At 39.3% G+C, this 22,833-nt stretch overlaps 1 protein-coding gene and 1 pseudogene across 1 annotated transcript in view; both read left to right on the top strand.

Annotated features, from left to right (window-relative positions):
* Nucleotides 1-22,833, top strand: part of LOC110568491 (contactin-associated protein-like 3) — a 241,642-nt gene that overhangs the window by 59,504 nt on the left and 159,305 nt on the right. The gene's annotated exons all lie outside the window — the stretch shown is intronic.
* Nucleotides 11,432-19,648, top strand: LOC105725018 (serine/Arginine-related protein 53-like; annotated as a pseudogene).

Here is a 22,833-nt window from a genome sequence, read left to right as displayed (position 1 = left end):
TGTATGTATCATTTTCTTAAAATGATGGGCTGATGTTGGCTGTCCTCCAGTCTTATTGCTTTTTTAACAATACATTACATCTCTTGTTGGAGTTTCTGCCCTTCACCAAGGCATTAACTTTAGATATGGATGGATGATGTGAAAGTAGGTTAACTTAAGAAGATTTATTTTTGATACCTAAAATATTAACACTCGATTAATGAAAATGACATGTTCTTATGAGCTTGTGCTTGTCTTTCTTGGCACATTATTATCTTTATTATTATTATCTTTTCCTGACCACAGCTGCATCCCTTGTCTCGGGTTCCTCATATTAACCTTCTTCTAGCAGGAGAACAGAAGGCATTTCCAGCTCTCTCCTGGGGATCCTGCTGCTTCTACATTTATGTTAAGGACACATTAAAAATTCATTTTCCAGCCTTATTTATTTATTGGATGCTCCCCTTCTATCTTTTTATGGCTTTTTGTATTGTTACCTTGGTCTGAGTTTACCCATTATCTATGCTAATGTTTTCTATTATTAAAGATCCACAGTTGCTTACCTGTAATTTTTAATTTCGAAAGCAAAGTCATTAAAATGGTGAACCCCAAGCAGACTCAGATTTATTTAGCAGCAAAATCTGAATGTACTGACTTCGGGGCTATTTGAATTTTTTTAGTTACTGTGAATGTGAATATTCATATGTTTTATTGCAAAAATAGTAACATATGTGATTACTAACCTTGTCACTAATATTTGGTGTATACACAGTATGAGCTTTCTAATATACGACATGAATCTGAATCTAAAACAAATCTGGTACCATGGCTTTAGATAAGCAGTTTGGCACCTGTTATATAAATCACTGATGTTTGATTATCTGAATAGATTAATATCTTAATCCACATTCTTACTAATTATATGCTTTACATCGACTGCTTCAAGGACTGGACTGAGTTTGTATTGAGAAATACCCAATAAAACTAGAAATAACTGCCAGATTTATGGAATCTTCAGAGTAATAAAAGCTCTGTTCAAAAGAGAGAATCCCTGTTACTTAAAACAGGAATACACGAATCTTTCCTGAGTAACAGAGCAAGCTTCATTATGTATTGTACTTTCAGTTTAGAAAATGTATTTTAGGACACAGACTCACTTGGTGAATAGTAAATATCCTTATCTGCTATATCATTTTAAAAGGTGCCATTACTCAAACAAGGTCAAAAGAATAAACAACAGAAGAGAAAAGGGAAGATAAAAGATAATTTTCTGGGAGAACCACACACTGTTTTTTTTTTTCAGTAATAGTAATAGGAATTGCCTAAAAAAAGCCACCTGGCCTAATAAGAACAAATGGTCAGAATCAAAAAGGAGAGAAAAGATGTTTGGAAATCCAGCCTTACCATCCTAGAAAAATGTCCCAGAATCGTGCTGAGAGATTATACCATGACATCCCACTAACCACAGTCCCAGATCAACAATCACTGACAAGCCATTTCACCTCGTGTCTGTTTCTCACTTATTTCTGAAAGAATAAAGAATTAAACCTGTAAGGAATATAGAATTTTAATTCATTGTTAAATGTTATCTTTGCTGGGATTAGATATATTCAGGTTATTATCTATCCCTGACACAGGTTTCAAGTTCCCCTCTGAGCACCAGACTCCATCTCCTTTAGGATGTCAAATAGACACATCCAAAACCAAACTTATTATCTCTACATCCTTCGCCTCACCAAACCTATCTCCCCTGGGCTTCCACCTCTCAGTAAACATCACAGCAGCTACCAGCTGTTGGCTTGAGCCAACATGTGTGGAGTTATCAATGACTTCCATTCCTTCACAGTCCGGAATCAATCCATAGGTATATCCCGTCAACTCAAGTCTTTAGACAGATCATGTCAGTTACAGCTTCAGAGTATATGTGGAGTCTGACAACTTTTCATCACCTCTGTCATTACCACAGCAGCCCAGTTTCCCACCGTCTCTCTCCTGGACCATTGCCATAGCTTCACATCCCATCCCGCTTCTGCCTTTGCAACTGACTTCCAGTTTAAATCTATGAAATTTTATTTTATTTTATTCTTGCTGTAAATTGCAACATATTTTATGCACTGTATGAATGTAGTCATTTTCAATAAAGAACTGACCTTATTTAAGATAAAAAGAAAGAAGCAACTTGAACCACGTTCTCTGCTTATCTGTGGCTTATGGTATTTTGTGCTGTATTGTCCTTCTAGCTGCTCTTCAAAAATGTCAAGGAAGAGCCATTCTTTTTACTAGCTGTTCAGTATCTCTTAAAATTCCCCCTAGATAACTTAGATAGCATAGATAGCTTCCTCAATTCATTTCTTGGGTAAATTATCTCTTCCTGATAGAATTCTTCTAGATAACCTAACCCCTAATGTGCCCAGAAACACACACACTCAGACACACACACACAAAGCTTCTGCTGCCCTCCCCACCCCACCGTCCTCCAGCCTGTGTCTTCCCTGGTTTTGTGTTGCCTCGTGGAACTGATGATTTCCTGTTACTATTTATGGAATTTTGTGGGTTTTTTTTCCCTGTCTTTTCTCACTAGGAAGATTTTAGGCAAAGAAAGAAAATGTTTTCTGAATAATACTATTGGACTTTGCTTTTTAAAACATTCTGGCAAAGAGCATACATTTTGCTATAATTGAATATTGTTTCACAAGTCTTTATCAATGTTGAGAATTTGAGATCCAACATGTAGGACCATTCTAACAGGGAAATCTAAAAAATGTCCACCGGTGGTCATGGGTCATTTTTGGAGCAGTGGACTAAGTGCATTAGTAGATCTTCCATGACCTGTCTGTATTTGTCCCTAATGGTTTTCTTTATTTTCCTGACCTGACTGGAGCAAATGTGAGTGTAACTAATGGAGGAGGCAGAAGGAAGGTCAGAGGTTGGAGATCCGCCAATCACAACTGAGCCCGGAGGCAGCAGCTGTCAGGACCGACTCGGCACCTGCTGTGAGAGAGCAGGAAAGGACGGCAGACACTGCAGTTAGCACAGAGACAGAAACATTCTCAGTCTGAGTATGTGTGTTACATGCCAGACGCACAGTCAGTCAATAGCAGGGAAAAGAGAGGCTGAGGGTGTGGCTGGGTAGCTACCAAGCCCTGTGCCCATGGTGGTGGGCATCGACACAGTGATTCGGAGGAAGAGCAGGTCTGGAGGACATGTCAGCCCTGCTGCCTCACAGCAGATAGGGTGTCAGCCCAGACAGCTGCCGCTCTGGGCCCAGAGGTAATCAGCAGATATCTAGTCTGAGTCGGCCTTCATTCTGCCTCTGGCTGTCATGGCCACTGGGTTGCTGAAATCATGGCTTGTTTTCGGATTCTCTATCTCTGCATCTTCATGTACAGATTTCCTTTATCCAAAACAAAGTCAGGCAAATTGTCCTTGTAAGGCAGACTAAACATTAGCAGAGGGAAGTGCACACATGGAATACTCAGGAAGATTAGAGAACATTCCTTAGTCTCTTGAAGCAAAAGGGCTTTTCCTGACTAGGAAGCAAAAAGCAATCATTCTTTCTAAACTTCAAGCTAACACCATCTGCCATTTATGAATAGTTCTCTGTATCAGGCTGCGTGCTCTGGGTTTCCAACATACCCACATTTAATCCTTGCACAATTCCTCTGAGGGTTACGATTTCCAAGAAGGTAAAGAAACAGTCTCTAGCGGTGAAAGGGCTCTTTTTCACCTTGTTCCCTAGCTCCATTTCTATAATAGCAAAGGAATGAGAGACTTAGTGATGTATTTGTCCTTATGAGGCATGCTCAGTTAATTCTAGTATATATATACACACACACATACATGATCCACCTGATAAACAAAATATATGTATATGTGTCTCTGCAAAGCAAAATGTAGAAAAAGAACAAGAACAAAAAGTCCTGCTGGGATGTGGTGGCAATTGAATTGGAATCATTTCTTTATGTAGATTTAGAGTTGAGCAAAGGAGCACCCCAAGCCTTAGAAGTTTGTTTGAGATGGATCTGAACTAGCCAGGAATGTCACATCAGGTGACTCCTCTACTGACAGATCTTTCTAATACTCATGGGCTGCCTTCTTCACAAACTAAGGGTCAGCATGGTATATTGCCAACTTCACAAGTTATTCAGAAGATTTGAGTTTCAATTCCAGGATGAATAGAGTTCAGGGGCTGGATGCTGGTGATGGTCGAACAACAGTGTGAATATATTTAGGGCCACTGAACTGTACACTTAAAAATATATTTAAAAAGGTATCCTATGAGTTATTTAAATAGTCAATGGGCTATATGAGTAGTGCATGATCTGCACAGCCTTGTGTTACTTTTTTCTCTCTGATTTTACTTGGGTCTGAGTTTTAATATAAAGGTTTTTTCATTATTAGTAAAAGGTTTTTTATTATTAATAAAGATTTTTTTATTATTAAAACCTTTAGAATAATAAGACTCCTAAGGTTAATGTTTTTAGTCTGGTGTTATTGAGCCAGTCCAGTTAGTGTGAGGGAGGAGCCTTCTGTGGTATGATGCCACTAGGAACACAGAGGTACCACCTGTCAAGGAGGATATAAGCCATTGTTGCAGTGACTGAGCGAGGTGCCTGTACTCTAAGATCCATGGGCAAACACATGATCTTGAGAGAGAGCAGAAAAGACTTTAACATATATTTATGTTAGATTAAGTGAATAACTGCCTGGGAATTTTATAGAGTATCCAAAATAGCAACTGTGGGTGAGTGTTATCAAATGATTAGGATAGAAGTGAAGCCAATAACCATACTCTTTAGGGAGAAGACCTTCTTCTCCCCACTTTGTGCCCTTATTCTGGTGACAACATCTTTGAAAGCACTTGTGTTGACGTGAAGAATAACGGGGCTGATCCAGAATCTAAGTGATTTACTCCATGGTAAATGGTTCTGTGTTGTCTGGGATTCTGCTGTTTTTGTCAAATTTGAAATCAATATAGCAGTTCAGTACCATTTTGTTGTTGTGATAGTGAAATTCCTCAGTGATTTCTTTAAGCTACTCTGTCTTTTAAGGGAACCTCTTCCACAGTCCCAAAGGGGGCCCTGTCAGTGAAAGTCTGGTTTACCAGCCAAATCCTCATAGATCTCTCTGGTTCCCCATTGGCTGTGAGCCATTTGATCTTCTGAATCAGCTACCCTAGAACTGTACAGATGTCTTAAAAGGTACTAGCTTTCATTTTATATCAGTGACATTGACAAATCAGAGAAGTGTGCTGGTCTAAGCAGTTTTCTGTGAACCAGTATCCTCTGTTTTACTTCTATGTCAGATACTGATGAGCAGGGGTGTTTTTCTACACTGAAACTTTGACTATAGTGATAAATTATCTCAATAGGAAGTATAACCCTCTATATAATGAGTGAAACTTTTACTTAAACAAAAGTGAATATTCTAGTTTCTAATAAATGTGCACTAGATGATGGTTTTCTTGTTTAGAGAGTGTATCTTTCCATACCTCTGTAGAAAATTCCTGTGAGATGTTTTTTTTCTCTTTCATTGTGATGTTTCTTTTTTCTTTCATCTTTGCTGATTATTCTATTTTGGGTAATATTTGAGCAACTTGCTTTTAACTGTAGTCTTTTGAAAAATCAATTTTTATGGATTCTTAAATATTATAGCAAATGAAAATGCCCTTTTATGGGAGCCTGTGCTGGGGCTTCACAGTCATACAGAGTTGCCTCTGAGAACAAGAATCAGTATAAACTATGTAAAGTTGGGTAATTTAACTTTTCAAAGTTCTAGCATTCTCATTTGTAAAATGAGCATAATTTTGTCAGGAAAAATAAGATAATCTACTTAATGAGCTTAATTCTGTGCTTGGCAGATAATAAGCTCCCATAAGAGCTGTGTTGTTATATTGTTTTCTTCTTATCTCTGTTGCAGCACTATCCTATTATTGAAAACTTGTTCTATCAAGCAGTATGACCTATTATTCTTTTATATAGTTTTGTTCCCTTATAGCATACTATGTCAATTTTCATTAACAAGATAGTATCTATATAGATATATGTAATATAACATGAATATGTGTATCAAACACTATAAAATTTAAGTTTATACATATATAAAAATGCTTACAAAATGACTCATATTGGCCGGGTGCAGTGGCTCAAGCCTATAGTCCCAGCACTTTGGGAGGCTGAAGTGGGAGGATCACGAGGTCAAGAGATCAAGACCATCCTGGTCAGCATGGTGAAACCCCATCTCTACTAAAAATACAAAAATTAGCTGGGCATGGTGGCACACACTTGTAGTCCCAGCTACTTGGGAGGCTAAAGCAGGAGAACTGCTTGAACCCAGGAGGTGGAGGTTGCAGTGAGCCGAGATCGCACCATTGCACTCCAGCCTGGGTAACAAGAGTGAAACTCCATCTAAAAAAAAAAAAAATGACTCATATTGACTGTGTTTCTTCAAATTGATTAGTTTCTACAAGGCAAAATAAAAATAACTAGTAGCGAAATCTGGAGACAACAGATGCTGGAGCAGATGTGGAGAAATAGAAACACTTTTACACTGTTGGTGGGAGTGTAAATTAGTTCAACCATTGTGGAAGACAGTGTGGCAATTCCTTAAGGACCCAGAAATAGAAATTCCATTTGACCCAGCAATCCCATTACTGAGTATATATCCAAAGGATTATAAATCATTCTATTATAAGGACACATGCACACATATGTTTATTGCAGCACTGTTTACAGTAGCAAAGACTTGGAACCAACCCAAATGCCCATCGATGATAGACTGGACAGGGAAAATGTGGCACATATACACCATGGAATACTATGTAGCCATAAAAAACGATGAGTTCGTGTCCTTTGTAGGGACATGGATGAACCCGGAAACCATCATTCTCAGCAAACTGACACAAAAGCAGAAAAACACCACATGTTCTCACTCATAGGCAGGTGTTGAACAATGAGAACACATGGACACAGGCAGGGAAGCATCACACACTGGGGTCTGTTGAGGGGGACTAGGGGAGGGACAGCAGGGAGTACGGAGTTGGAGAGGGATAACATGGGGAGAAATGTCAGATATAGGTGATTGGGATGGAGGCAGCAAACCACATTGCCATGTATGTACCTATGCAACTATCCTGCATGTTCTTTACATGTATCCCAGAACCTAAAATGCAATTTTATATATATATATATATATATATATAATATTTGCAAACTAGGCATCCAACAGAGGTCTAATATTCAGAATTTATGAGGTACTTAAACAATTAGGCAAGCAAAAAGCAAACAACCCCACTTAAAAATGTGTAAAAGACATGAACAAACGCTTCTTGAAAGAAGACATACACATGGCCAATAAACCTATGAAAAAGTGTTCCACATTCATCATCAGAGAAATGCAAATCAAAACCACAGTAAGATTCTATCTCACACCTGTCAGAACGGCTATTACTAAAAAGTCAATAAAACACAAATGCTGGTGAGACTGTGGAGAAAAGGGAACACTTATACACTATTGGTGGGAATGTAACTTAGTTCAGCCACTGTGGAAATGAATTTGAAGATTTCTCAAAGAACTTAAAAGAGAACTACCATTCAACCCAGCAATCCCATTACTGGGTAGATAGCCAAAAGAAATGGAATCATTCTACCAACAAGACACATGCACTTGTGTGTTTATCGTGGCACTATTCACAATAGCAAAGACTTGGAATCAACCTTGGTGCCTGTCACTAGTGGATTGAGTAAAGAAAATGTGGTTCATATACACCAAGGAATACTATGGAGCCATAAAAAAATAATGAAATAGTGTCCTTTGTAGCACCATGGATGCAGTTGGAGGCCATTATCCCAAGTGAATTAACACAAGAACAGAAAATCAAATACTGCATGTTTGCATTTGTAGGTGGAAGTCAAACACTGGTAACTCATGGACATAAGGATGGCAACAATAGACACTAGAGACTACTAGAGGGGAAAGGGAGGGGGTGGGACAGTGGTTGAAAAACTGTTTAGTTAGTACCTGGGTGAAGGGATCATTCATACCCCAAACCTCAGCATCACACGATATCCCAAGTAATAAACTTGCATGTGTACCTCCTAAATGTAAAATAAATGTTGGAAAAAACTACAGATCTGGAACTGGGACTGCTCTGATTTGAATACCTCCCTCAAAATTTATGTTATGAGGGAGTGGGCTTCTTTTAAAAGGACTCCACTTTTTTCTCTCTCTCACCCATGCCTTCTGCCTTGTGACATAGCAAGAAGGCCTTTACAGATGCCACCACCTTGATCTTGAGCATGCCAGTCTCCAGAACTGTTACAAATAAATTTCTGTTCATTATCTAAAAAAGGAAAAATAATTCAAAAATTAGTCATTAAATGAATAAAATGAGAAAATTAACAGATTGAAATTATGCAGAAAAATGAACAAATTCTGGAGCTGAAAAATACATGAATGAAATGAAAATATGCAATAGAGAATGTCAACAAAGCAGAATCAATGAAGCAGAAGAAAGGCTCTGAACTCAAAGACAGTTGAGTGAAAATACAGTTAGAGGAGAAAAAAGAAAAAAAAATAATGAAAGAAGCTTATGGACCTTATAGGAAAGCATCATAAGAACAAAACTTAAGATTATAGACAATGAAAAAGGAGAATAGAGAGATAAAGGGCTAGAAAGGTTAGTTAAAGAAACAATAGGCTGGGTGTGGTGGCTCACACCTATAATCCCAGAACTCTGGGAGGCCGAGGTGGGAGGGTCACTTGAGCCCAGGAGTTTGAGGTTGCAATGAACTATGATCATGCTATTGTACTCCAGCCTGGCTAATAGAGCAATATTCTGTTTCAAAGAGAGGGGTAGAGAGAGAGAGAGAGAGAGAGAGAGAAAGGGAAGAAGGAAATAGTAGCAGAAAGAAGGAAGGAGGAAGGGAGAGAGGAAAGAGGAAAAGAAGACAGGAAGGAAAAGACAGGCAGGCAGGCAGAAAAGTTTACCAATCTTGGGAAAAATATACATTTTCATACACAGGAAGGTCAAAGGTCTCTAATCAGATTCAATCCACACAAGACTACACCAACACGTTGAAACAGGTACCACTATCTTATTTCTTCATATGGATAGATTCTTAAATCATCTCCACAATGAATATTTTCCTAATGCTTTAAAAAAATATGGATAAGAGTAAATGTTAATAATGCTGAATTCTTTTTTTTTTTAGAAAAGTCATGATTTTACATGAAAAAGTTGAATTGCTTGAATAATGCTGTATTCTTAATGACTTTTTTCTTTTGAGATGGAGTCTTGCTCTGTCGCCCATGCTGGAGTGCAGTGGCGCAATCTTGGCCCACTGTAACCTCCTGAAATGTAAATTGTATCTAGTTCTGTCACTGCTGGATTACCTTACAGAGGTTCCTGCTTATAAAGACACATGCATTTTTCTGATATAATGTGTAAATACTTAACAAGAAAAACTCTACCTCCTAAATAGCGGGACCTGAACAATATGGCTTCTCTTCCATCCATATTTCCAATTTCTAACTAACTAGGTTTTGTGTAACATCCTTTGTTTATCGCGTTACAAACATATTCTTCCTTTCACAAATGTCCTTGTGGAATAATCTTTGGTGCTATGGAAAAGATTCAAGTATCAAGGCACTAGTTCTGAAGTAGCCGTGAGCATGAGAATTAAAGATGGGCATTAATGACATTAGAATTTAACCTCAGTCAGGATTTTGTCTGTGAAATAGAAAAAATCCAAGAGAAATCAGATTTGATCTGCATTTTGAAAATGAGAGGTTTTTTTTACATTTAAACTCCTATCTCTTACTTTGTATTCCTTAATATCCTTATTAATCATTCAAATCAAATCATTCAAATCAAATGGCTTGTCTTTCAGAGCCTTGAACATTTTAAAGACACTGTGTCATTCTTTTTTAAAAGAGAGAGAAAAATTACTTAGTAGCAGGAGTTCCCCAGGGAGCTATTGTGCTACACTCCGGCAAAAGTTTCATTAGCTAAACTTCTGATTGAAAGGAAAAATAAATTCAGATTTAGGAATGGCTTCTATTTATTGTAAGAAAGTTTGCAAAAATTACTGAAAAATATCCCAAGAACTCAATATAAATTTACTCTGGTGGTATTTTTTCCATCCTTGCTCCCCCAAATAATAAAAAAGTAAAATGGCCAATAAATTTACATTAACAGTGAATTGTCTACCCTTGAATCAGAATGAATTCATTACTTTGGTAATTAATTAAGCAAGCTCAAATGAAAACTAGGTTCTCCTAAAGAGCTTGCATGTCAGTATTAGCCCTATCACATCTCATTAATTTGCTGTAGACAAACTTTTCAACATACACATTGAGCTCCCATATGTACAAGTACCACAGGTTTCTTTTATTGTTCTATATAGAATCTTAATACTTAAGATTTTTTTTCTTCATCTGAACTAAATTCCTTAAGCTATGACACAAAATCTTTTAAGAAAATTCTTTCTGAAAGGAAACTACATAAATATACATTTGTGCATTTGTTATCCTTCCCGAATCCTTTTTGTTGTTGTTGTTGTGATACCTGCTTTCTTTGGTCATTGTTTGGAGCTTCTGGTTACCAGAGGTCCTGTAGGATCACATCTTAGATCAAGGCAGACCTACCTTCCAGAGCTGCAGAACACTGGGTACTGGGCTGGTCATTCTCGACTTTCCTCTCTTCTCTCCTTTCCTCTCCTTCCTCTCCTCTCCTCCATCCCTTCCCCTCTGTTGATCCCTACCATCCAGCTCCTTGGGTTATGGTGCCAAAAATGTGGCCAGATCGAGTACCCAAGCTAATGTGTTAAGAGGAAAAAGATGAGTGAAAACCACCAGTACACTCCGTCTGTTCTGGCTTTTCTGTGCATTTTAACAGTGGATTCTGTTAATAATAATCCTACTTCAGTTATTTAACCCAAGACTGATTTGAATGCTAGTAATGTCAAATCGGGTAGGACAGAGTTTTATCATCAGAGCAAACATATGTGAGGTGCACTAGAAGACAAAGCAGGACATAGGTAAGAATGCACATTCTGAGTCGGATCGGTTGGGTTCAAATGCTGGCTTCACCGTTTGCTAGCTGTATGAACTTGGGCTAGCTGCTTAACCACTTTGTACCTTGTTTCTTCATCTATATAGTAGGTGTTACTATACAACATACTTTATAGGATTATTATGAGAATGAAACCAAAATAATCTGTACAAATTATTGATAGATCTGAGGTCATCAGTAAATTGATCAGTGGATAAGAGTAGATGCCTGATTGCAGAGGACTTAGGAGAGGAAATGAGTTAATGAAAAAGAGAGAGCAAATGATGAGTAATATCTCTAGAAGTTGGGATGCTTAGAGAAAGGGAGTGGAATAGCAGTAGCAAGAGGGACATACACGGGCAGAAGACAGTGTGAAGTGGAAGCTAGAGAGACTAGAGCATGGTCACTGCCAGGGATGCTGGTGGAACTCTCATGCCCATCAAGAGCTTGGAGACAGAAGAGACTCACAGAGTGGCTGAGAAGTAAGGTCCCAGAGGGATGGTAGGGAAAAGGATCCAGAACATAGAAGACACTGAAAATGAACTTTTCTGAAACAGGAGGACAATAGCTAATTACGCGTGCTTCATTTTAAATTTCTGAAAGGGAGTTTATGGCTGTTCCTTATCTGCTTGATGTTCAGAAGATTCAAGCTCTCTGATAAGAGTGAGGAAGGATCAGGTGCCGTGGCTCATACCTGTAACCTCAACACTTTGGGAGGCTGAGGCAGGCAGATCCCTTGAGTCCAGGAGTTCGAGACCAGCCTGGGCAACACAGTGAGAACCCCGTCTCTACAAAAAAATACAAAAATTACCTAGTCACGGTGGTGTGTGCCTGTAGTCCCAACTACTCAGAAAACTAAGTCAGGAGGATTGCTTCAGGCTGGGAGATCGAGGCTACGGTGAGCTGTGATTGAGCCAGTGCACTCCAGCCTGGGTGACAAAGCAAGAGCCTGTCTCAAAAACAAGCAAACGAAAAAGCGGTAAGAGAAAAGTGGAATTAAGGTAGGAAATTTTTATGTGTGTGTAACAGAGGATGTGGAATGGAAGAAGATTTTGACAGGGAACAACAAGAGTCCCTTGGTAATAGTACATTCTACACTGGAAACACCTGCCTGGACCATTGCCCAGATCAGTTAAATGTGAACCTCAAGACAGTAGGAACTAAGCAGTATGTAAAAGAATCAAACCTGATGTTTCCAATATTCATTCAAGGTTGAGAACCGTTGTCCTGGTAGCATACAGACCCCAGGATGGAGACCGTGAATAGGGAACCCACCTACACAGATGGGGGCTTTTCTCCAGCAATAGCCAGCTGTTTGCAGAATCTGAGAAGGCAACTGAGAAGATTGACCTAGAGTTAGCATCTGTAGGTATGCTGACATGTGAGGATTTGGGTACATAAATGCTAACAAATTGGCAAAAGAGTAAGTGGGAAAAAAATGTACCATGCTGTTTATTCAATGTGGAGAGGACAATTAGATCAAGAGAGGCTGATAAAATCAGAAAGAGTCAATGTGTCAAAGAAGCTATAGTTTGGGAGTGAGAAATCTGGGAATATCTAGAGGTGTACAGTCAACACATAGAGTTTAAATAAGATTTCAAAGACGGTGGCTCCATCCCAGGTGATGATGAGGATGGCCGTGGGAATGAGGCTGAAGTGGAGCAGCTGGAGCTCATTTGCATCGGGGATTTGAAGTCAAGGGATCTTATTCATCTTTTGATAAAAAGTTACTTTTGTGAGGAAGTGCAACGCTGTGAAGTGACAGGAGACTAGTGGAAATGCATCCAGACCTCACCACAAGTAAGATGAGGGGAGATGAGGGAACTGCATTCCTGAGCGTTAAACGGGGCAGGTGTGTCCAAGAGAAAGACCTAGGTTTAAATCAAGGTGTAGGTCCATGACCGACACCCAGTATTATTATTCATCGTGTACCAGGTGAAGTGTTTAGAATTTGATGTGCATTCTATCAATTTGCTTTTTCATAATTAACTTGGGATGAAGAGATACAACTCCAGAGAGGCTCAGTAAAGTGCTCACGTCACATGAGCAGAGCCTGTATCAGAAACCTTGGGCTCCCACTTCGAGAGTCAGTCTCAATTTCTAGGTTACACCAGAATATTCTGAGATAAGATTAAAGTAGTCTTTAATTAAGTAGTCTTTTTTCTTCCTTCTTTCATCCCCTCAACCTTGTCAGCCTTCCCTCATTTCTTTCTTTCCCCCTTCCCTCCGCTCCCTTCCCCTCCTTATGAGGGTCAAAGAGTACACAGAAAAAAATTGAAGGGAAGGAAGAAGAGCAGGGGGGACTGCATAGGCCGATGGGAGTGCTGAGAGCCCGGAAAAGGACAGATTGACCCTGAGGATCAACAGCATGGGATTTGAGGACATGTCCCGGGATGAGAAGCCTGGGGGAATGGCTGCTCTCCGTCTCTGAATGGAATTCTGGAGTGATGTGGTTTTTTTGCCATCCCAGCCCAGAACGTGTCCCTCTTCAGGGCCCCACACAGAAACACTGATCCCAAACTGTTTGGTGCACCGTGGATTGTGTCTCCCTGGTGGAAGTGAGGGCTAAATCAGGCGCAGCTGTTCCCCTCAGGTTTGGAATTTATCAGTGAGGATGAGTTTAGTGTTGGGCAAAATGCATTTCCTGCCTTTTAAAGGAATATGAATTTGCTCAACTAATGACCCCAGGGCATGCACCCACCCACCTTCCTCCCTCCCTCCCTCCCTCCCTTCCTTCCTCCCTCCCTCCCTCTCTTCCTTCCTCCCTCCCTCCCTCTCCTTCCCTGCTTGCTTTCTTTCCTTTATTTTCCTCTTCTTTCTTTCCTTCTTTCTTTCTTTTCTTCCTTTTTCTTTCTTTCTCTCCCTCTCTCCCTCCCTCCCTATCTTTTTCTTCCTCCCTCCCTCTCTCCCTCTTCCTTTCCTTTCCCTTCTCCTCTCCTCTCCCCTCTCATCCCCTCTCATCTCCCCTCCAATCCCCTCCCATCCTCTCCTCTCCCCTCCCCTTTCCCCTCCCTCACCTCACCCTTCTCCAGGCTGGAGGCTGGAGAACTCATTGAGACTCGTTTCTATTTATAATTTGCTATGTCGTTTTACAATTTTATTTTTAATTTATTTTCCCATTTAAACTTGTTTTGGGATTGAATTTGCTTTGGTTTAGCTTTCTGTATTTTTTCCTCCTGATTTTAGCTTTAGTAACCACTTTCCTCTTATTAATATCATTTTACTTTGTACACTGAAGGCTAATTTTCTACCTTAATTTAAAGTCTGAACCCTGCAGTGATGCAAAATAATATGGAGAAGTCTGATTGTCCTTTAGAAAAACAGCAACATTTTATAAGTTAAATCACATTCACCTTGAAAGAAATCATGTGTTTAATAAACCTTGAGAACCGCTGCCCTGGGGACGTACCGTGCACACATTTTAGTTGTGCTTCCACACGCACATTAATGAACGTGGCTAACATCTCATAGGTCGTATTTTAAAATGTAATACAGTATTTAAGACGAATATTGCCTAAGTTTGTGTTTTTATTTTCCTATACCGTCTGCGACTTAAAATCTACATCCAAATATTGAGGACTGAACTGTGGCTTACGTTGATGACACTGTGAGGAACAAATGCTGCGCTGGGGTAAAATGAATAAAATTAGCAATAGGAACTGAAAAGGACTGTGAGCTGCTGTGAGCCGATGAACAGAAAACTGACCCTCTGCAGACTTGGGTAGGACCAGATACAACTCTTCTAGAAAGGCAGAGTGGGAAAACATCTTGATTTTTCAAAGTATGTATAGTTAGAGCCACCCCCATAATTTTCTTCCAATATTACTTATTTTTTTATATTCTATTCCTCAACCTAATTTTCCTTTTCCAGAGTGAAAAAAACAACATTTAACTCTGGGACAGTTTTAGTGTAATTTTGAAATCATCAGGCTTGCTGAAAGTTAAAAAGAATGGAACATATTTTAAAATTTGCATTTTGCTGTGTGGTTTCTATGGTATCTGTAGGCATATTGGCTATGAAACTCTCAGCTGCTATCACCTTTCAAACTCCTTAGTGAATTTATTAGAGGAAGAACCAAGAAACAAAAACAAAACCTTGTCTTCCTTCTTATATTCTTTCAACCTTGCTTCATCCCAAAGTGTATTCGAAGCGGAAATCATTTGACTTTTCCACAGTGCGTTATGTTTACTCATATCTATACATCTTCCCTCAGATGAGATCCTAGGAGTAATCACCATTACCTCCATTTTGCAAATGAAGGTGGGAAATTCAAGGAGGATAAGTGATTTACCTCATACCTGGAATTGTGAAAGGTCTTGAACTCTGGTTTTATTAGATCTTCAACTTAAAAACCATTCCCCCCAATCCTGCCCTCACCACAAAATCCGGCACTGCTTCCCTCCTTTTATAAGTAGGTAACATGTGGACAGAAAGATTCTGGAAATTCCTGGTTTCTCAGGGTGGCACTGTTTTCTACTGGAAGTTTCTCAAATGATAGGCCTTGTGTGGTTTGCAAAGTGAGCCCACAGCACTGCCTGTGGGAAATGAGGGCAGCAGAGAATTCTGACCATCCTCCATCTGCCCCATGGCTGTCCTGCAGCTGCAGGACTCTGTCGGACAGTTCCTGTGGTCCCTGTCTTTCTCCCAGTTACTCCAACTTGGAATAGGGAATTCCAGAGGACAGGCTCCTATGGGGCCTCTAAGCTGCACACAGCACTGAGGACATGCAGAATGTTCAGTGACAGGAAAGTCTGAGCCCTGCCGAGAATATTAAAGATGCAGATTGCTGTTCTGTATTTAATTGAATCTTCAAGGTGTGAGTGTCAAGTTGAAAATGACATGCCAATGTTAAGACTTATTAGACCAACTCAGCTTGTGATTTGAAAAATTCTACCACATTTTCTTTATCCATTCCACCAATCAAAGGACATTTAGGTTATTTCTACAGCTTGGCTGTTGTGAATAATGCTGCAGTGAACATGGGAGAGCTAATATTTCTTCAAGATCTTCATTTCATATTCGGAAGGGTATATATCCAAAAGTAAGATTGCTAGATCATATGATAGTTCTATTTTTAATCTTTTGAGGGTCTGCCATAATATTTTCCATTGCAGCTGCACCATTCACATTCCTACCAACAGTGCACAAGTGTTTCCTTTTTTTCACATCGTTGCCAACACTTGCTGTCTCTTTGGGCATAAATTTCAGTTAAACAAGTTCTAGAGATCTGCTGTACAAAACTGTGCGGATAGTTAATGGTACTGTATTGTTTAAGATGATAGATCTCATGTTAAGTTTCTTACCACAATAAAAATAATTATACCATAAATATGCATAAGACTTTTTCAATGAATATAATACTCAAAATCTGCAGAGGAAATGCTTCTTAGTAACAAGGGACCAATAGGAAGATTATATCCTTTCCTTCTTCAGCTATATTTAAAGTGAGTATTTAGAGTTGAAAAATAATCAATGTTTTTTCACTGTTCTCATTTGAAGTCACTACACACACAGCTATAAAATTTTTAAGAAAAATAGGCTTACGCAGAAGTACAGAGAAGAAAGATTACATACACCCACAGACCTGACTCCTAGCAAGTGTAACTTGTAAAGTATGAAACAGCTTATATGTTAGGAGTGTAATTATAAATTGGCAAAATGTCCTTTTTATCACACTCCAATACATTTTTATTGCTTTCAGCTTGCTCAGGGTTTTTTATTGCTCAGGATTTTTCTCTGAAATGTACTTGGAGGAAAGCGCTGTACTTTGCAAAGCCATGCACTATCTTAGAAACCCTCACCTCCTGAACCTCTTCTTCTGGCACAGGCTTTAATCCTTTTCCTTTTTTGGTTAAGTCCACAGAACCAGCTCAGGGCAAAATGGTGAAGTGGGCCGACGTAGTCTTTTCTAGTTCTCTGTGTCATTCACCTGTTCACCGATCTGAACTTTTTCAGACCCCGTCTGGGTCGGTCATCCTCAGGAGTGGTGTAAACTCTCCAGGCTCCTTGTTTCCTAGTCCAGGGTCTGCTGTGTTCTGGTTTAACTAAAATCTGGGACAAATGAATGAACAAGGCACTACCTGAAAACAATCCCCACAAAAGGCAATTTCAACTTCAGTAAGGGTATTTAAACTTTAATAATGAACTTTAAAAGGCTTCTAGGCCCAAAACAATAAGTATTTTGATGGTGACACCTCAGATAGGAGAAATGGAGGTGATACTTTGAGAGAAAGTGACTGTAGTAGTCCCCAGATCCCTGCTGGATACCGGAAACTGCAGGCAGTACCGAACCCTATATGTACTATGTTTTTTTCTTATACATACACACCTGTCATGAAGTTGTTTTTATAAATAAGGCACAGTCAGAGATTAATGACAAGAACCAGTCATAAATAGAAAATTGTAGCAATACGCCAGCATCACTGCTTGTGCACTTTGGGGCCGTTATTACGTGAAATAAGAGTGATTTGAACACAAGCACTGTGATACCATGACAACCCACCTGATAACCCAGATGGCTACTTAAGTGACTAATAGCTGGGAAGCTTATGAGGCATAGATATGCTGGACAAAGGGATGATTCACATCCCATGTGGGACGGAGCAGGGTGACATGCGATTTCATCATACTTCTCAGGATGGTGAGAATTTAAAATTTATGAATTGTTCATTTCTGGAATTTTCCATTTAATATTTTCAGGCCATGATTAACCACGGGTAGCTGAAACTGTGGAAACCAAAACTGCAGATAAGAGGCAGTACTGTATTTCTGATGTAGTTCAAATTACACTTTAAAATTTGTAGAAAATTGTGTGTGTTTATTCTTACAGACCTGTGGAACCAATTGTAAAATATCCTAGGTAGGCTAAAATAATTGCTCTGCTATCTCACGTTTAAAAATATGTTTTCATTTGTGAGATAAATCTTTATTTTTGTCTCACAAGATAAAGAATACAATAAAATACATTTGCACTTCTAAAATTTGTATTATTAAGCTTTAAATAAAGGAAAATATCTCTACTATACTAAAGTAAGGAATTTTATTCTAAAGCCTCGAATCTAAAATCTATAAAATAGTCTAAAAGAGAAGTAATGAAAATCAGGGCGAGGCGCAGTGGCTCACACCTGTAATCCCAGCATTTAGGAGGCTGAGACGGGTGGATCATCAGAGGTTAGTAGTTTGAGACCAGCCTGGACAACATGGTGAAACCCTGTCTCTACTAAAAATATAAAAATTAGCCGAGTGTGCTGGCAGGCACCTGTAATCCCAGCTACTCGGGAGGTTAAGGCAGGAGAATCACGTGAACTTGGGAGGAGGAGATTGCAGTGAGCCAAGATCCCACCACTGCACTCCAGCCTGGGTAACAGACACTCCATCTCAAAAAATAAAAAAAGGCACTGGATATCTCGGCTGACGCTACCTGGCGCTAGAACCAGGAAGGCGCTGAGCTTAAACTGGAGCAAGTACGGTGGAAGCCGGCGGCGCCCTGATCTGAAGAAAAGTCTCAGCGTCTGCGGCGCTTGCAAGTCAACGGAAAGTGTGAGGCCAAAGGTCTGCACCCAGCTTATAGAAAGGGGACGTCGGTCATCAGATACTGAAGAAGAAAGCAGAAGCAAGAGAAAAAGGAAACACCGTAGACAGTCCTCCTCAGGTAGTTCTTCAGATAGTAGAACATACAGCTGAAAGAAAGGAGGAAGGAAATCAAGATCAAAGTCGAGATCTCGGTCCAGAGATCTTCAGCCTCGCTCACATTCCTATGATAGAAGACGCAGGCATCGGTCAAGCAGTAGCTCCTCTTATGGCTCTAGAAGGAAACGAAGTCGAAGTCGTTCAAGGGGTCGAGGGAAATCCTATAGAGTTCAGAGGTCTAGGTCAAAAAACAGAACAAGAAGGTCCAGGTCAAGACCTCGTCCACGTTCTCATAGTCGTAGCAGTGAAAGGTCCAGCCACAGGAGAACGCGTAGTCGGTCTCGGGATGGAGAACGCGTAGTCGGTCTCGGGATAGAGAACGACGTAAAGGCAGAGATAAAGAGAAGAGAGAAAAGGAGAAAGATAGGAAGGACAAGGAATTACATAACATCCAATGTGGGGAATCTGGAAACATCAAAGCTGGATTAGAACATCTGCCACCGACTGAACAGGCCAAAGCCAGACTGCAGCTGGTTCTTGAAGCTGCTGCAAAAGCTGATGAAGCATTGAAAGCCAAGGAAAGAAATGAGGAAGAAGCAAAGAGAAGAAAGGAAGAAGACCAAGCCACCCTGGTAGAACAAGTAAAAAAAGTAAAAGAAATTGAAGCTATTGAAAGTTATTCTTTTGTTCAGCAGACATTCAGATCAAGTAAAGAAGTCAAAAAGTCAGTGAAACCTAATGAAGTGAAACAGGCAACTTCAACATCAGGACCAGCATCAGCAGTTGTTGAACCACCCAGTACTGAAAAAGAAATAGATCCTAGCAGCATCCCTACTGCTATCAAGTACCAAGATGACAATTCCCTGGCCCATCCAAATTTATTTATTGAGAAAGCTGATGCTGAGGAAAGATGGTTCAAGAGGTTAATTGCTCTCCGACAAGAAAGACTAATGGGCAGTCCTGTGGTCTAATATATATATATGTATACATATATATATATAAAACTGGATTGGATTTAGCAGTAACATTGGAAATTTAGGTTTTTAAATCCCAATATTAACTTTTTACTCTTAAAAATAATTTTGCTGATTATATATAAAGGTAGTGTCATTTCATTTGTCTCTCATGCAGGCTTGAATATTTGTTGATTTGAAATAAATCAAACTTGAAAATTAAAACATAAAATTGAAGACTGCATGAAAATGTTATGCTGTTAATAAACTAATCATAAATAGGTTAGGTCAGTGTTAAAATGAATGGTACATAGTAGTGTTTCTTAGTACAATTCAAAAAATGTCAAGATGTTATTTTAAGACCCAATTTTGATTAATTATGCATATATGAGAATTGAATTACATGCTATAAATATGAGATTTCATCTGCCATCTGGTATTCAACCATTTTTAAATATTTTATTTCACCTTATTGCAAATTTTTAGACACAATAAAAACCACCCTAAACAATGTAAGCAGAATGTGTATGTTAACATGTTTATTAAAAAAAAAATTTGAAACTCTAATAAACTGATGATTTTGCTTAAAAAAAAGAAAGAAAAGAAAAGGAAATCAATATTTCTATATAAGCTTGGGAATCAGTCTTGCATTTCAGACAAATTTAGGTAATTTAGGTCAAGGTGATTATGGTTGTCATGACGATGAAATAGTGACCATCTCTGAGCAAAGGGAATTATGTGGGAAGTGCTCAAAATCATAAACTATGATGATAATGATGATTTAAATTTGGGAATATAATCCCATTTCTTTTGGGCTACTCTAAAGCTAGCAAAAAATCAATTAGCTAAAAAAATTTCATTTCAGAAATTAGTTTCTGTGGCCTAGAGGAAAGTACTTGGTGCCTTATCATCAGTCACTGATTTGAATGGATACTTAAAATACACCTCCATATGCAGGTAAAAGGAAGTTCCTCAGTAGTCAGCAACCTTGTGGATTAGAAATACAGCCATCCCTGGCCAGGCGCGGTGGCTCAAGTCTATAATCCCAGCACTCTGGGAGGCCAAGGCAGACGGATCACGAGGTCAGGAGTTCGAGACCAGCCTAACCAACATGGTGAAACCCCATCTTTACTAAAAATACAAAAATTAGCCGGGCATGTTGGTGCACGCCTGTAATCCGAGCTACTCAGGAGACTGAGGCAGGAGAATCACTTGAACCCAGGAGGCGGAGGTTGCAGTGAGCCAAGATCATGCTACTGCAACATTGCACTCTAGCCTGGGTGATGAAGCAAGACTCAGTCTCAAAAAAAAAAAAAAAAAAAAAAAAAAAAGAAATGCAGTTATCCCTGGATATCTGTGGGAGATTCATTCCAGTAGCTGTCCCCCACAAAGATACCAACATTCGTGGATGCTCAAGTCCTTATATAAAATGGTGTCGTTTTGCATGTAACCTATGTACAGCCTCCTATATACTTAAATCATCTCCAGATTACTCATAATACGTAATCTGATGCAAATGCTGTATAAATGGTTATTATACTATATTGTTTAGGGAATAATGACAAGAAAAAAATGTTTGCACATGTTCAACAAAGACACAGCCATCCATTTTTTCCCCACTATTTTTAATCACGGTTGGATCCATGAATGCAGAACCCATGGATATGGAGGTCAGCTGAGTGCTATCCTGAAACAGAGATAAATAAGAGTAAATCTTCCTCATATTTACTGGGATGTTCATGGCAGCATTGTTTATAAGAGTGAAAATTTGAACTCTCTAGCGTCTAGAGGTTTATCCACATAGAACAGGAAAATCATGTTAAATATATACCATGCAAAACTATGCAGATCTTAAAAAGAATTAGTGAGACCCAAATGCATGAAGTGGAGAGATGTCCATGACATGTATCATTTAAGTGCAAACAGAAGTTGGAGAAAAAATGTGCACTGTACAAACATAAAATATATGTGAATATAATGTTAAAGAACTCAAAGTGCATTCACTGATCTGGTTATTCTAGGGAGGAGAGAGGACAGATTGGCAAAAGGTGACATGCTCATTTTACTCCATATATTTAGATATTTGAATTTTTACAAAGACACATTCATGTACATAAATATATAGGCTAGTGCCATGGCTCATGCCTGTAGTCCCAGTGCTCTCAGAGACCAAAGTGGAGGGAGTGCTTTAGATCCGGTGTTTTATTTGTTTTGTTTTTTGAGATGGTGTCCCTCTGTGATGCTCAGGCTGGAGTGCATTGGTGCAATCTTGGCTCACTGAAACCTCCACTTCCTGGGCTCAAGCAATACTTCTGCCTCAGCTTCCTAAATAGCAGGGACTACAGGTGCGCACCACCACACCCAGCTAATTTTTGTATTTTTAGTAGAGATAAGGTTTCACCATATTGGCCAGGCTGGTCTCGAACTCTGAGGTCAGAAGTTTTAGACCAGCTAGGGCAACAGAGCAAGACCTCATCTCAACGAAAAAAAGAATTTAATTAGCTTGGCATAGTGGCATGTGCTTGTAGTCCCAGCTACTCAGGAGGCTAATGCAGGAGGGATAGCTTGAGCCCAGGAGTTCGAGGCTGCACTGAGCTATGATTGTGCCACAGCACTCCAGCCTGGATGACAGAATGAGACCTTATCTCTAAAACAATAAAAATATATAAGTAATTAAAAATGATAATGATAATAAACACTTTGTGTATGCTGTGTGTCAGGCATTCTTCCTTACACTGTCACTCTGAAATAGATAGTATTTTAATAATTTTATGGATGAGGAAACTGAGGCACCACAGGATTTTTGGCCAAAGTGCCACCTTTAGTAAGTGGTTCCAGAGTCTTTATTATTAACCCCCAAGCTATGTGACCCTTCAAATCATGGAAGCTTGGTCCAATGCAAAATGAAAATGTGGTCCCCTCACTCAAAATTTATGAATAATTTTAAGATGGCAAAAGCCAAAAATGAACTCAAACATTGACAGGGCCGTTCTGAGCCTGGGGCTCCGCCTGTGGTGCCACACAGGTCCCACACCCGTGAAGCTGATCCTTTTGTTACAGGAGTAATAAAAAAGTACCAAACAATGGATTTCAGCAAAACAAAGGTCTTAAGGACAGGGCTGCATCAGATCATTTCTAAGATCTTCTTAGTAATTTTATCTTAAAATAGTTAGGAACCTGAGGTTAGGCAGATCAGGGTGAGAATCCAGCTGTGTCAC

Source organism: Aotus nancymaae, unplaced genomic scaffold, assembly GCF_030222135.1.
Source record: "Aotus nancymaae isolate 86718 unplaced genomic scaffold, 86718_ANA_hifiasm-v0.15.2.pri h1tg000041l, whole genome shotgun sequence".
In the NCBI taxonomy this organism is placed as follows: Eukaryota; Metazoa; Chordata; class Mammalia; order Primates; family Aotidae; genus Aotus; species Aotus nancymaae.
Note: the sequence above shows the minus strand (reverse complement) of the source record. Positions and strands in the feature narration are given on the sequence as shown.